Source organism: Nerophis ophidion, linkage group LG20 (assembly GCF_033978795.1).
Source record: "Nerophis ophidion isolate RoL-2023_Sa linkage group LG20, RoL_Noph_v1.0, whole genome shotgun sequence".
NCBI classification, from domain to species: Eukaryota; Metazoa; Chordata; class Actinopteri; order Syngnathiformes; family Syngnathidae; genus Nerophis; species Nerophis ophidion.
The window spans coordinates 22,524,224-22,539,706 of NC_084630.1; the positions used below are offsets into that span (position 1 = coordinate 22,524,224).

A 15,483-nucleotide genomic window follows, 5' to 3' on the forward strand; every position below is an offset into this window, starting at 1 on the left:
GCAAATCATTTTATTCTGTTTATATTTACATTTAAAACAGACTGAGTAACACAGACTTTCAGCTCCATCCAAAGATTTTCAATTGGATTTAGGTCTGGAGACTGGCTATGCCACTCCAGAACCTTGATTTGGTTCTTAGGAAGCCACTTCTTGGTTTTCCTGGCTGTGTGCTTTGGGTCACTGTCATGTTGGAAGATCCAGCCACGACTCATCTTCAATGATCTGACTGAGGGAAGGAGGTTTTTGGCCAAAATCTCACAATACATGGCTGCAGTCATCCTCTCCTTAATACAGTACAGTCGTCCTGTCCCATGAGCAGAAAAACACCCCTTAAGCATGATGCTACCACCCCCATGCTTCACAGTAGGTGTGGTGTTCTTGGGATGGTGCACATCATTCTTCTTCCTCCAAACACACATAGTGGAATTATGACCAAAAAGTTGAGTTTATAGCTAAATGGATACATGGATGATACAGCAGAGGATTGGGGGAATGTCATGTGGTCAGATGAAACCAATTTAGAACTTTTTGTTATAAACTCAACTGGTCGTGTTTGGAGGAAGAAGAATGCTGAGTTGCATCCCAAGAACACCATACCTACTGTGAAGCATGGAGGTGGAAACATCATGCTTTGGGGCTGTTTTTCTGCTAAGGGGACGGGACGATTGATCCGTGTTAAGGAAAGAATGAATGGGGCCATGTATCGTGAGATTTTGAGCCAAAACCTCCTTCCATCAGTGAGAGATTTGAATGGTTGACCAAATACTTATTTTCCACCATAGTTTACAAATAAATTCTTTAAAATTCTTGGATTTTTTTTTTTCACATTCTGTCTCTCACAGTTGAAGTGTACCTATGATGAAAATTACAGACCTCTGTCATCATTTTAAGTGGGAGAACTTGCACAATCGCTGGCTGACTAAATACTTTTTTGCCCCACTGTATATATAATAGAATTGTAATTATAGTCAAATATATATATATATATATATATATATATATATATATATATATGTATATATATATACATATATATATATGTATATATATATATATATATATATATATACATATATATATATATATAAAATTCCATCCATATGTAATTTTTCGTCGGTAAGGTGGCCGGGGTTGGGGGCGCGGTGGTGTAAAATATATTCAGGAAGTGTCACGGATGCAAAAGATTCTGGGTATTTGTTGTGTTGCGTTTATTTTATGTCACTGTGAGGATGTTCTTCCGAAATGTGTTTGTCAATCTTGTTTGGTGTGGCTTCACAACGTGGCGCATATTAGTAAGAGTGTTAAAATTGTTTACATCACAACCATCAGTGTACTCTGTACCACCCAGTATGCCTTTCAATCTTGTACGTGTGATTGCGTAAGTTACATACAACATGTTGCTGGACTAACACACGGTTTGTACATGTTGTTGAAGGTGTCAGAGGCAAAGGCTTCACATCACACCCTTATTCTTGTCTTTAGGATGGACACCATTGGATATTCGCGAGAACGTTAGCTGCTCCCATTGCCTTTACTCTGTGAAACGGGTTTAAATAGCTCTTTAAGTGGTAAAGGTGGCCGACCTCTGATGTATTTCAACGGGCGGGTGGTTGCGGTTCTGATAAAATGTTGGTTTGGGTGGACGGTGGGTGGATGACGACTTTGGTGATTCGGTTGCGGATGGTATAATTGCCTATCCGCGCATCTCTAGTCCCTAATGTGTGAATGTGAGTGTGAATGTTGTCTGTCTATCTGTGTTGGCCCTGCGATGAGGTGGCGACTTGTCCAGGGTGTACGCCGCCTTCCGCCCGATTGTAGCTGAGATAGGCACCAGCGCCCCCCGTGACCCCAAAAGGGAATAAGCGGCAGAACATGGATGGATATATATATATATATATATATATATATATATATATATATATATATATATATATATATATATATATAAATGTCTTGATTGGATTATCCAGAGAATAGTGTTCGATACCGTGGTAGAGCGCAATATGTACGTGTGGGGAAAATCACAAGACTACTTCATTTCTACAGAACTGTTTCATGAGGGGTTCCCTCAATCATCAGGAGATGATTGAGGGAACCCCTCATGAAACAGTTCTGTAGAGATGAAGTAGTCTTGTGATTTTTCCCACACATCCATACATATATATATATATATTTATATATATATATATATATATATATATATATATATATAGTTATATATATATATATATATATATATATATATATATATATATATATATATATACACACACACAAACAGTATATTCATCCTTTTATTTTCTACAGCTAGTCCCTCTGGGTATCCCAGCTACACTCGGGCTGTAACTAAATAAATGATTGAATGCTATTAGATAGAAGAAACAGATATTAAAACTAACGGTGGTCCAGCACAATGTGCATAAGGTACAATTTATCGGCCACCTGCAGCCGTGCAGGGACCTAATCAAACATAAAGGACACAGTGCAGTGAGAGGAGAAAAAGACAGCAAGTTGAAGGAAATGAAAAGAGATATAAATCATGTTGCAGTATTGAAGATCCGTGTAAGGTGACTTAGTTTCTAGAAGACAGGTTGGAGAGAAAAGGAGTTTGCATGCAATGCTGACATCGCAAGGCAACACAACAAGCGTCTTATTTTCCACATGGACTCAATCCTCATTATAAAGCAGAATTTCAAAATTAAAACTTCCGAACATGTTCTGCTGCGTAAGAAAGAAAGAGGATTACACCCGCTCTGCCTCGTTCCTTCCCACCGTCACCGCCATCATAATCCATTAAGTGTCAACTTCGGCGCCGCTAATTCAATCAATCTCATCATCAAAATGGTCGCCGCCAGCCCCTTACTGGTAGTGTGCTGAGAATGACAAGGCACGGAAGGATGTTGCGGGCCATGCGGCTCCTCGCCCAGCCTCCAACAACAGCAACAAGAGAGAAGAAGGAAAATGCGTTTGCTGCGCTTGGCATGCATCAAGGACGAGCAACAGTAAGGTCAGGATCCAACATCCATGGAATACTGAGTGGCTGGTGGCCATTCTGGGACCCCCACTCATCTTCTCTCCCTTCTCATGGTCAAAGGTCTTTGGGGGGGGATTATCTCTGGAAGCAACACTCTGCAAAACTCCACACGAGAACTTGCATGGCGCTTCATGTTTACATACAGAGAAAACAAGGTACACAAGCAGCGAAGTTGTCACCTTCTGTAAATGCTAAATAAAAAGGGAATACAGCAAATCCTTTTAGATTTCTATTCAATGGAATAGACTGCAAAGACAAGATATTTCATGTTCACACTGAACAACTTTGTTGTTTTTTGCAAATATTAGCTCATTTGGAATTCCATGCCTGCAACATGTGTCAAAAAAGCTGGCACAAGTGGCAAAAAAGAGTGAGAAAGTTGAGGGATGCTCATCAAACACTTATTTGGAACATCCCACAGGTGAACAGGCTAATTGGGAACAAGTGGGTGCCATGATTGGCTATAGAAGCAGCTTCCATGAAATGCTCACTCATTCACAAACAAGGACGGGGCGAGGATCACCACTTTGTCAACAAATGCCTGAGCAAATTGTTTAAGAACATTTCTCAAGCAGCTATTGCAAGGAATTTGCCAGGCTTGCCCCTGACAGTTTGTCTGTTTTAGTTTTTTCCTCTGCATTTGTCTGTTTCCTGTGTTTAGTATTTCCTGTCTTTTAGTTCCTGTCAAGTGCTCTTATTTTGTCAGCTTCCTGTCTTGTTCCCTGAGTGCTGTGTTCCCCTTCAGCTGCGGCTGATTGGCACCCGGCCACACCTTTTGCAATCAGCCGGCTCCTATTTGTACCTGCTTTGTGTTGTGTCAGTTGCTGGATCATTGTATTGTCATTTGTATTGTCGTTGACACATGTCGCTTTTTAGTCGTTGCTATCGTGTCTTGTCGTTTTGTTACAGCTATTACCTGTCGTGCTACATTTTATACTGGTCGTCGTAGCGGTAAGCTGGTTTTTTGTTAGCCATAGCTATTTCCGGTTTTTGTGTTTGTTATCCTCTAGCTTCCATGCTAAAGTTCCTTTTTGTTTCTTGTTAGCTTCTATGCTAAAGGCCTTTTGTTCTTTATCCACCCACGTGCGTGCTTTTGGTTTGAACCCTTTGTTTGGTTTTGTCTTAGTATTTATATTAAAATCATGTTTGCTCACTTCATGCCTGCCTCCATCTCTGCATCTTGGGGTTCGTCAACAAATAACCCTGACAGAATTTAGGGATTTCACCATCCTCGCTCCGTAACATCATCAAAAGGTTCAGAGAATGTGGAGAAATCACTGCACGTAAGCCATGATATTACGCACCTTCCATCCCTCAGGCGCTACTGCATGAAAAAGACACATCAGTAGGTAAAGGATATCACCACATGGGCTCAGGAACACTTGAGAAAACCACAGTCAGTAACTACAGTTGGTCGCTACATTTGCAAGCGCAAGTTAAAACTCTACGATGCAAAGCGAAAGCCATTTATCAACAACACCCTGAAACGCCGCCAGCTTCGCTGGGCCCGAGATCATCTAAGATGGACTGATGAAAAGTGGAAAAGTGTTCTGTGGTCTGACGAGTCCACATTTCAAATTATTTTTTGAAAACTGTGGACGCCGTGTCCTTCGGACCAAAGAGGAAAAGAACCATCCGGATTGTTCGAGGGTGAAAGTGTAAAAGGCAGCATGTGTGAAGTATGGGGGTGTATTCGTGGCCAAGGCATGGGTAACTTACACATCTTTGAAGGCACCATTAATGCTGAAAGGTACACACAGGTTTTGGAGCAACATATGTTGCCATCCAAGTAACATTATCATGGCCGCCCCTGCTTATTTCAGCAAGACGATGCCACTTCACACTAAAAGAGTGCAGGTAATAGACTAGCCTGCCTGTAGTCTAGACCTGTCTCCAATTGAAAATAGGTGGTGGAAGAAATTAACAGTGAGTGCTGCAAAGGGCAAATAAATTGTCAATTTTCAATTTAAACCAAGGTGCTCATATTCAGTGATGCAAGAAACCTTAAATAATTATTCTTAGGTTTCTCTTGGACTACATTTTCAAACTTTGCACAATTTTTTTTTTATTTTTTTTTTACACATTTCTTACAGATTTTTTGTTTTTGTAGCTTAACTTTAAGAGGTTATTGTGAAGCGTTCAATGCTATTTTGGAGTTGTTTGGATAGATTGAGTGATTTACATTGTTGTTTTGACATTTCCTTTCCGCCCTGATGGCTGAGAGGAGGACATCTATGTGGTTATGTGCACAGTAATTACTTTGTTGACCCAATTTGAACAACCTTCCCTAGTCGTGGCGCAGGAAAAAAAAATCAAAAAGCACAAAAATTGGTCAGGCGTAACACACCCTGCTCATTGAACTTTGTAGGTATTATTTATTTAAAAGTCCAATCAACATGAAAAAAATCAAAACTAGACCCATTTCAGTCCATTACAAGGGATGATAGGAAACACTCTGACCAGGATTGTCCTTGTTCTCATATTCAATAGGTCAGAAACAATATCAATAACAATGATACAGTTTTCAGCCATATTGACCAAGCCCTATGTTTACAACAATCTTCTGCTCTTTTACAAGCTAACCATAACCAGAAAAGAACATGTCCCAATATATGTTGCAGAGTGGTACCTTGAATTGTTCATCGATCCGCTCTAAGGGGTCTGTAAAAACTGAACTCCAAGCATGTCCCGAACACCCAAACATGTTCACACAAAACACAAATGTATCATGTATCTGATATTTGGCAGAAATACTGGACGATTCTGCAAACTTTATGGCAGGCTCACATCGTGGTCACTCCGTGATCACGTACGACCGCCAGACACTTCTGGATGTGGACATATCGGGCCGTTTTGGACTGATAGACGTGTGCTTGCTAGACCCGCTAACTAGCACGGGAATACTTTGGCGGCTACATCCAGCGGCCTGTGAAGCAGGGGAGTATAGTAGCAGCGGGGGCCGTCCACGGAGCAGACGCCAGCGGTGTGATCGGTAACGCGGATGTCGAGCGGGGCCAAAAACAAAGCAGAAGGCTAATCCCCACAGAACACCACTTCCCTCCATCCTGAAGCCGGATTTAAATGGAAGATGCGAGACTACTGGTCTGGGTAAGGAGTCAGTTAAATTAGAACAAGTTTTTTCTGCTTTGATTGTTTCAGAGTTGGACATGTGTTTTACTGAGGTGGCTAACTATGATGTGTGCAGTTTATCAAAGCAACAAACAAACAATCGGAAAATTCCCGTCTTATCAATTCCTAGATATGGTCGTAATTATACTAAATGCACTGGGCATAATAAACACAACATTATTAATATTGCTACTACGGATAATTTGATCAAAAATTCCCTAAAACAGCCCACTGACTATAATATAGTTTTTTTAAACATAAGATCATTGTCTCTCAAAACGTTGTTAGTTAATGATATCATCAGAAACAACAATCTTAACGTCATCGGTCTCAGCGAAACCTGGCTTAAACCAAACGACTTTTTTGCGCTAAATGAGGCATGTCGTCCTAACTTTACACATGCGCATATTGCCCGTCCCCTTAAAAGGGGCGGGGGGGTTGCACTAATATACAACGAAAACTTTAACCTTAGTCCCAACATAAATGATAAATATAAATCGTTTGAGGTGCTTACGATGAGGTCTGTCAAACTGCTGCCTCTATACCTGGCTGTTATCTACCACCCCCCCAGGGCCCTATTCGGACTTTATCAATGAATTCTCAGAGTTCGTTGCTGACCTAATGACGCACGCCGATAATATAATCATAATGGGGGACTTTAATATCCATATGAATACCCCATCGGACCAACCGTGCGTAGCGCTCCAGACTATAATTGATAGCTGTGGTCTTACACAAATAATAAATGCACCCACGCATCGCAACGGTATTACGATAGACCTAGTGCTTGTCAGGGGTATCACCGTTTCCAAAATTACGATACTCCCGTATACTAAAGTATTGTCCGATCATTACCTTATAAAATTCGAGGTCCAGACGCATGTTCGTCAAACTAATAATAATAATAATAACTGCTATAGCAGCCGCAACATCAATACGGCCACAACGACAACTCTTGCTGACCTACTGCCCTCGGTAATGGCACCATTCCCAAAATATGTGGGCTCTATTGATAACCTCATTAACAACTTTAACGACGCCTGCGCGAAACCATTGATAACATAGCACCGCTAAAGTTAAAAAAGGCTCCAAAAAAGCGTACCCCGTGGTTTACAGAAGAAACTAGAGCTCAGAAATTATTATGTAGAAAGCTGGAACGCAAATGGCACACGACTAAACTTGAGGTGCACCATCAAGCATGGAGTGATGGTTTAATAACTTATAAACGCATGCTTACCTTAGCTAAAGCTAAATATTACTCAAATCTCATCCACCGTAATAAAAACGATCGTAAATTTTTGTTTAGTACGGTGGCATCGCTAACCCAACAAGGGACCCCTTCCAGTAGCTCCACCCACTCAGCTGATGACTTTATGCAATTCTTTAATGAGAAAATTGAAGTCATTAGAAAGGAGATTAAAGACAATGCGTCCCAGCTACAACTGGGTTGTATTAACACAGATACGATTGTATATACGGCGGATACTGCCCTCCAAAATAGTTTCTCTCGTTTTGAGGAAATAACATTAGAGGAATTGTTACAACGTGTAAATGGAATAAAACAAACAACATGTTTACTTGACCCTCTTCCTGGGAAACTGATCAAGGAGCTCTTTGTATTATTAGGTCCATCAGTGCTAAATATTATAAACTTATCACTTTCCTCGGGCACTGTTCCCCTAGCATTCCCCTAGTCTTCTTAAAAGACCTAACCTCGATCCTGACCTCATGGTAAACTACCTTTATTTCAAAAATCCTCGAAAAAATTGTTGCGGAGCAGTTAAATGGACACTTAGCGTCTAACAATCTATGTGAAACCTTTCAATCCGGTTTCAGGGCAAATCACTCTACTGAGACAGCCCTCGCAAAAATGACTAATGATTTATTGCTAACGAAAATGTCTATTCTTGGTGTTGGGTTTTATCAAATAAATTTCCCCCAAAAATGCGACTTATACTCCAGTGCGACTTATATATGTGTTTTTCCCTTCTTTATTATTCATTTTCGGCAGGTGCGACATATACGCCGGAGCGACTTATACCCCGAAAAATACGGTCGTTTTTTATTTTTTTTTATTTTTAGTATCTTATGTTTTATTTTTTTAATACACTTTAGCACTCTGAGGTCGTTTGCTCAATGGAAAGTGCTTTTTACAAAAAAAAACTATTATTATTATTATTATAATGATGTTGATATAATCCTGTTCTGCCTCGCTCCTCTCATTCCCAAAAACAATAAAATTATATTTATTGAAGTTTGTCTCTCTTATTCCTTTCTGTAGCAGCAAAAACTTTTTTTCTTATGTACTCTGACGTTTAATTGGGACCCCAAAATCAAAAGACCTTATTTTCTCTGGACATGTCTTTGTTGGATAGGAAACATTCCAAAACACGGCATACTCGAACGGTACAAATTGTGCATATACTGTAAATGCCACCACCGTTATTTTTCAGTGAAATGCCTGAGTTAAAATTCATATAATACACCCTTCAGGCTAGTGCGGTTGCCTTCACCGTGGAAGGCATTTGGGATCAGCGTGTGGGAGTGGGAAGGAGGACTTGTTGTTTTAAAGCTGGCACTAATGAAGCCCATGGGTCCCTGGATCACAATGGGCGGGTGTTTGATGGTTAGGTATTCCCGCTCACATGCAAGTTCACGATGGTGTGCCTGAGCGTACTGCAAAGGTACTACGGGGTGGAGTGATCACAGCTTCTGTCTTTTACCTGTGAAATGTCTGCGGATCGGGACGGACGCCACAATCTTTGCGTGTTGTTTGCATTTTCTTGTCACAACGCCTTGACGAGGAAGCGGCGTGGCTGTCTACCCGCTGGAATAAAAAGATGGCGGAGTGTGCGGCATTTAAAGGCTGCAACATGACAACTAAATACTAACAACGGTGACAATGATGACTCAGAGTCATCATTGTCACCGACGTCCCACTGCGTGTGAGTTTTCCTTGCCCTTATGTGGGTTCTTCCAAGGATGTGGTAGTCGTACACTGAAAAAAATAACTCATAAGATTTACTTGAAAAAATTATTGTAAGTAAATGATTTAAGTAAAATTTAATGCTGCAATATCAATTAAATTCTACTTACCATAAAACATAACAGTTGTGAAGATATTAATTAACAGTTACTTAATTACATCCAAGTTTAAAGTTATATTTATTTAAACAAATTAAGTAAAGTCTACTTGTTTTTCATCAGCAGGAACATCATTTTACTCAAAATTTTAAGTACATTTTATATACCGTATCTCCTTCATTAGCTGTCGGAGTGGGTAAATATTTTTAAAATCTCTTCTCACTCCTGTGCTCATCAATGGCGTGCAGTAAAAAATTGTGTGTGATGATTTTGAGTTTGAGTTTGAGTTTATTTGGAACATGCAAGCATACAACATGATACATCACAATTTCCAGTTTCTCTTTTCAACATGTTCGAAAAGGAGTAGGAAGAAGCAGAGCTTATTTAATCCTACCAATTTACTTTACATAACAGTTGCTAAAACTTTTGTTCACTTCCTGTTCTCATTGTATTCACAATGTATACTCCATAAGTAGTAGGTAATCACAATACAAATAAATAAAGAAATAAATAATTGGTGAAGTAAGTTTTATTCCATACGATGAGATAAATCAGATTATTTTGAGAATGAATGGGCGAGTGAAATCAGAATGTTTATCATGGTTCTTCATTTTTGTACTTTGTAAACACTTCCAGTTTGAAGAGTTTCTTGAAGTGGATCATATTAGTACATTGTTTGATTGCTTTGCTTAATCCATTCCATAATTTAATTCCACATACTGATATACTAAAGGTTTTAAGTGTTGTACGTGCATACAAATGTTTTAAATTACATTTTTCTCTAACATAATATTTCTCTTCTTTTGTTGAGAATAATTGTTGTATATTCTTGGGAAGCAGGTTATACTTTGCTTTGTGTATAATCGTAGCTGTTTGCAATTACACTATGTCGTGGAATTTCAGTATCTTTGATTCAATAAATAAAGGGTTTGTATGTTCTCTATACCCAACATTATGTATTATTCTAACTGATCTTTTTTGTAACACTGTCAGTGAATGAAGTGTTCTTTTGTAATTATTTCCCCATATTTCTACACAGTAACTAAGATATGTAACACTAGTGAGCAGTAGAGAATATAAAGTGATTTTTGGTCTAGAACATATTTGGCTTTATTCATTATTGATGTATTTCTTGCAACTTTATGTTGTATATTTTTTACATGCGATTTCCAGTTCAATTTATCATCAATCATTATATCTAGAAATTTGGTTTCATTTACTCTTTCAATTTCTATTCCGTCTATTTGTATTTGTGTTTGACTTTCTTTTCTACTGTTACCAAATAGCATTATTTTAGTTTTACTGAGATTCAATGAGGCTTCACGGTGGCAGAGGGGTTAGTGCGTCTGCCTCACAATACGAAGTTCCTGCAGTCCTGGGTTCAAATCCAGGCTCGGTATCTTTCTGTGTGGAGTTTGCATGTTCTCCCCGTGAATGCGTGGGTTCCCTCCGGGTACTCCGGCTTCCTCCCACCTCCAAAGACATGCACCTGGGGATAGGTTGATTGGAAACACTAAATTGACCCTAGTGTGTGAATGTGAGTGTGAATGTTGTCTGTCTATCTGTGTTGGCCCTGCGATGAGGTGGCGACTTGTCCAGGGTGTACCCTGCCTTCCGGCCGATTGTAGCTGAGATAGGCGCCAGCGCCCCCCGCGACCCCGAAAGGGAATAAGCGGTAGAAAATGGATGGATGGATGGATGAGATTCAATGATAGTCTGTTTTTGTCAAACCATTTTTTTAATTTGTTCATTTCTTCTGTTATTATTTGTATTATCCTGTGTGTGTTCTCTCCTGAACAAAACGCTGTTGTATCATCCGCAAATAATACTAACTTTAAGTCTCGTGTAACTTTACAAATGTCATTTATATAGAGATTGAATAATTTAGGTCCTAGTATTGATCCCTGAGGTACACCACAGGAAATATTTAGCATTGTAGAAGTGTGTTCGCCTAGCTTCACGTATTGTTTCCTGTTTGTTAGATAACTTCTTATCCAATTTAAGACTAACCCTCTGATGCCATATCGATCCTGACCTCATGGTAAACTACCGACCGGTGTCTCACCTTCCCTTTATTTCAAAAATCCTCGAAAAAATTGTTGCGGAGCAGTTAAATGAACACTTAGCGTCTAACAATCTATGTGAAACCTTTCAATCCGGTTTCAGGGCAAATCACTCCACGGAGACAGCCCTCGCAAAAATGACTAATGATTTATTGCTAACGATGGATTCTGATGCGTCATCTATGTTGCTGCTCCTCGATCTTAGCGCTGCTTTCCATACCGTCGATCATTATATTTTATTAGAACGTATCAAAACAGGAATTGGTATGTCAGACTTAGCCCTGTCTTGGTTTAACTCTTATCTTACTGATAGGATGCAGTGCGTCTCCCATAACAATGTGACCTCGGACTACGTTAAGGTAACGTGTGGAGTTCCCCAGGGTTCGGTCCTTGGCCCTGCACTCTTCAGCATCTAACTGCTGCCGCTAGGTGACATCATACGCAAATACGGTATTAGCTTTCACTGTTATGCTGATGACACCCAACTCTACATGCCCCTAAAGCTGACTAACACGCCGGATTGTAGTCAGCTGGAGGCGTGTCTTAATGAAATTAAACAATGGATGTCCGCTAACTTTTTGCAACTCAACGCCAAAAAAACGGAAATGCTGATTATCGGTCCTGCTAGACACCGACCTCTATTTAATTATACAACTCTAACATTTGACAACCAAACAATTTAACAAGGCAACACGGTAAAGAATGTGGGTATGATCTTCGACCCAACTCTCTCCTTTGAGTCACACATTAAAAGCGTTACTAAAACGGCCTTCTTTCATCTCCGTAATATCGCTAAAATTCGCTCCATTCTGTCCACTAAAGACGCTGAGATCATTATCCATGCGTTTGTTACGTCTCGTCTCGATTATTGTAACGTACTATTTTCGGGTCCCCCCATGTCTAGCATTAAAAGATTACAGTTGGTACAAAATGCGGCTGCTAGACTTTTGACAAGAAAAAGAAAGTTTGATCACATTACGCCTGTACTGGCTCACCTGCACTGGCTTCCTGTGCACTTAAGATGTGACTTTAAGGTTTTACTACTTACGTATAAAATACTACACGGCCTAGCTCCATCCTATCTTGCCGATTGTATTGTACCATATGTCCCGGCAAGAAATCTGCGTTCAAAGGACTCCGGCTTATTAGTGATTCCCAAAGCCCAAAAAAAGTCTGCGGGCTATAGAGCGTTTTCCCTTCGGGCTCCAGTACTCTGGGATGCCCTCCCGGTAACAGTTCGAGATGATACCTCAGTAGAAGCATTTAAGTCTCACCTTAAAACTCATCTGTATACTCTAGCCTTTAAATAGACCTCATTTTTAGACCAGTTGATCTGCCGTTTCTTTTCTTTGTCTCCTATGTCCCACTCTCCCTTGTGGAGGGGGTCCGGTCCGATCCAGTGGCCATGTACTGCTCGCCTGTGTATCGGAAGGGGACATCTCTGCGCTGCTGATCCGCCTCCGCTTGGGATGTTTTCCTGCTGGCTCAGCTGTGAACGGGACTCTCGCTGCTGTGTTGGATCCGCTTTGGACTGGACTCTTGCGACTGTATTGGATCCATTATGGATTGAACTTTCACAGTATCATGTTAGACCCGCTCGACATCCATTGCTTTCCTCCTCTCCAAGGTTCTCATAGTCATCATTGTCACCAACGTCCCACTGGGTGTGAGTTTTCCTTGCCCTTATGTGGGCCTACCGAAGATGTCGTAGTGGTTTGTGCAGCCCTTTGAGACACTAGTGATTTAGAGCTATATAAGTAAAAATTGATTGATTGATATCGTTCCAGTTTTTTTATTAAAATATTGTGATTAATTGTGTCAAATGCTTTAGTTAGATCCATAAACACTGCTGCCGCACATTTTTTACTATCTATTGCATTGGTAATGTCTTCTGTGATTTCAATTAAAGCCATTGAAGTTGAAACATTAGCTCTGTATCCATATTGGTTCTCTTTGAGTATTCTATATTTATTTATGAAACTCTCTAATCTGTTATTGAACAGTTTTTCAATGATTTTAGAAAATTGTGGAAGTAAAGAAACAGGTCTATAATTTGTAAATAGATGTTTATCACCATAGAACTTTAATAAAAAATAATTCTGCTGCTGCAGCCCTGTGGTTGGGGACCATTACCCTTCAGCATGTCATCGTGCTCACTTGTACATCATGCTGTCTACGTGCCGGAAGGACGCATGCGTTTTGCTGCTCCTAATACGAGATTGCAATGCATACTTGGTCAACAGCCATACGGGTTACACTGAGGGTTGTGATATAAACAACTTTAACATTCTTACTAATATGCGCCACACTCTGTGAACCCACACCAACTACATTTCTGGAGAACATCGACTCTGTAACACATTGTAAACGCAAGATAAGATTACCCATAATGCCACCTTGCAGTGCTCTGTGAAGTGATCCTAACGGCCGAAGCAGAGCCTGTTGTGCTGTGCGCATGCGTCATCGTGCATGCCTTTCAAAACACTAGATTTTCAGAGTAAAGTTGATGTAATATTTTTAGGTTTATGTACGTACAACTATTAAACATTTAAATAGTATGAGGAAATATAAGTTAAACTTACTCTTCCCCCATAATTCATGTATTACGTTCATAAAATGTTTAATTTTACTTAAGAAACTCTAGTTCTTACTGAATGTTAAAAATATTAGGTATAAATTATGAGTTACTCTAATAGAGTTTACAGCACCAAAAAGTCACTTTTTTTAGTGTGGTGGTTTGTGCAGTCCTTTGAGACATTTGTGATGTAGGGCTATATAAATAAACATTGATTGATTGATTGATTGATTGATTGAAATACTGTATTTCTTTGAATTGCCGCCGGGGTAATAATTAATTTAAAACCTCTTCTCACTCTGGCGCTTACCAAAGGCATGCGGTAAATTTAGGTCCGCGCTTATAAATTGGAGTGTAAGGATACCATCAAGAAAAGCACATTTAATAAAAAATACGTTATTATGGTCTGCATCGATAACTTGTTTAGAGAAGTCTTCCTTATCTTTAATCAGTTTTAAAAGTCTCTCTGTCTCGATGGAGATCTTCCTTTATTACCTCCTGCTTCGATTGAAAGTCCAGTTTAGAAAACCGTTTTATTTTAGATATGTAATCCTCCATGTTAAAAGTACAAGCAAGAGGAAAAAATAAACGATCGCTGCTCACTCTTGCTGCTTGTTGTCACTTCTTCTGCAGCCGAGTTGTCGCAAGAAGGATCACTAGCGCCCTCTACCACCAGGAGGCGGGAGTCATTTAATGACTCATATTTGACACACGCAGCTACGGTATATTGATAAAACATAGCTGCTTACTGTTCTTTTTAGCATATTCAATAGCTTGGACCTTAAATCCTACTGAATAGCTCTTAATCTTCTTCCCTTTATGCGATTTAAAATGATTGAAATCAGGCTCCTCCATTTTGAAAATGATGACAGGTGAAGTGTCACTCGTGACGTGACGAGTTGGACCAGGCGGGAATTCTGGGCATATGCTAATTATTTGGCGAAACGAGTTTGACCCGGCGGAAATTATAGGCATATGTTAATTATTTGGCGAAACGAGTTTGACCCGGCAGTAATTCTAGGCAGGTGCATACTATATACCCGGCGGGAATTCAAGAAAATACGGTAAGTCAGTTATCGGCTGTGTCTGGAATGATCTCACAGACGATCTGTACTTTTGGAAAACATTACAGTCAGCCTGATGTGGATTTTATGATATGATGTGTGGAAAAATGCAGATCCGTGTAATGTTTAATGAAAGTCTACTCAGGTACGGTTTCTACTCATATGGATTCTTCATTCATCGCTCCAAGAAACGTCTATACGTTTTACAACACAACTAAAACAATTAATTCTTACTAAACCATCACATTTTAAAGTAGTATTTATGCATTTTTGTACGTAGTATCGTAATGTAATTAAACTAGTTTCATTGACATTAGCTACTATACTGTGTTAGTATTATTAACTTTCAATGGCATTATTTTGTTTGTATTGTTTCAGTCAATTCACCAAAATGTCTCCATGCACTTATTGAGTCTGTTTCGCTGATTGGAGAGCTAGTCAACCTCGAATTCAGGAAGAACAGTGTGGTTTTTATCCTGGTGGTGGAACTGTGGACCAGCTCTATACTCTTGGCAGGGTTTCTTGAGGGTGCAT

The 15,483-nt window shown here is 39.7% G+C and overlaps 1 protein-coding gene across 3 annotated transcripts in view; it reads right to left on the reverse strand.

Annotated features, from left to right (window-relative positions):
• Window positions 1-15,483, reverse strand: part of ctnna2 (catenin (cadherin-associated protein), alpha 2) — an 820,127-nt gene that overhangs the window by 458,739 nt on the left and 345,905 nt on the right. The gene's annotated exons all lie outside the window — the stretch shown is intronic.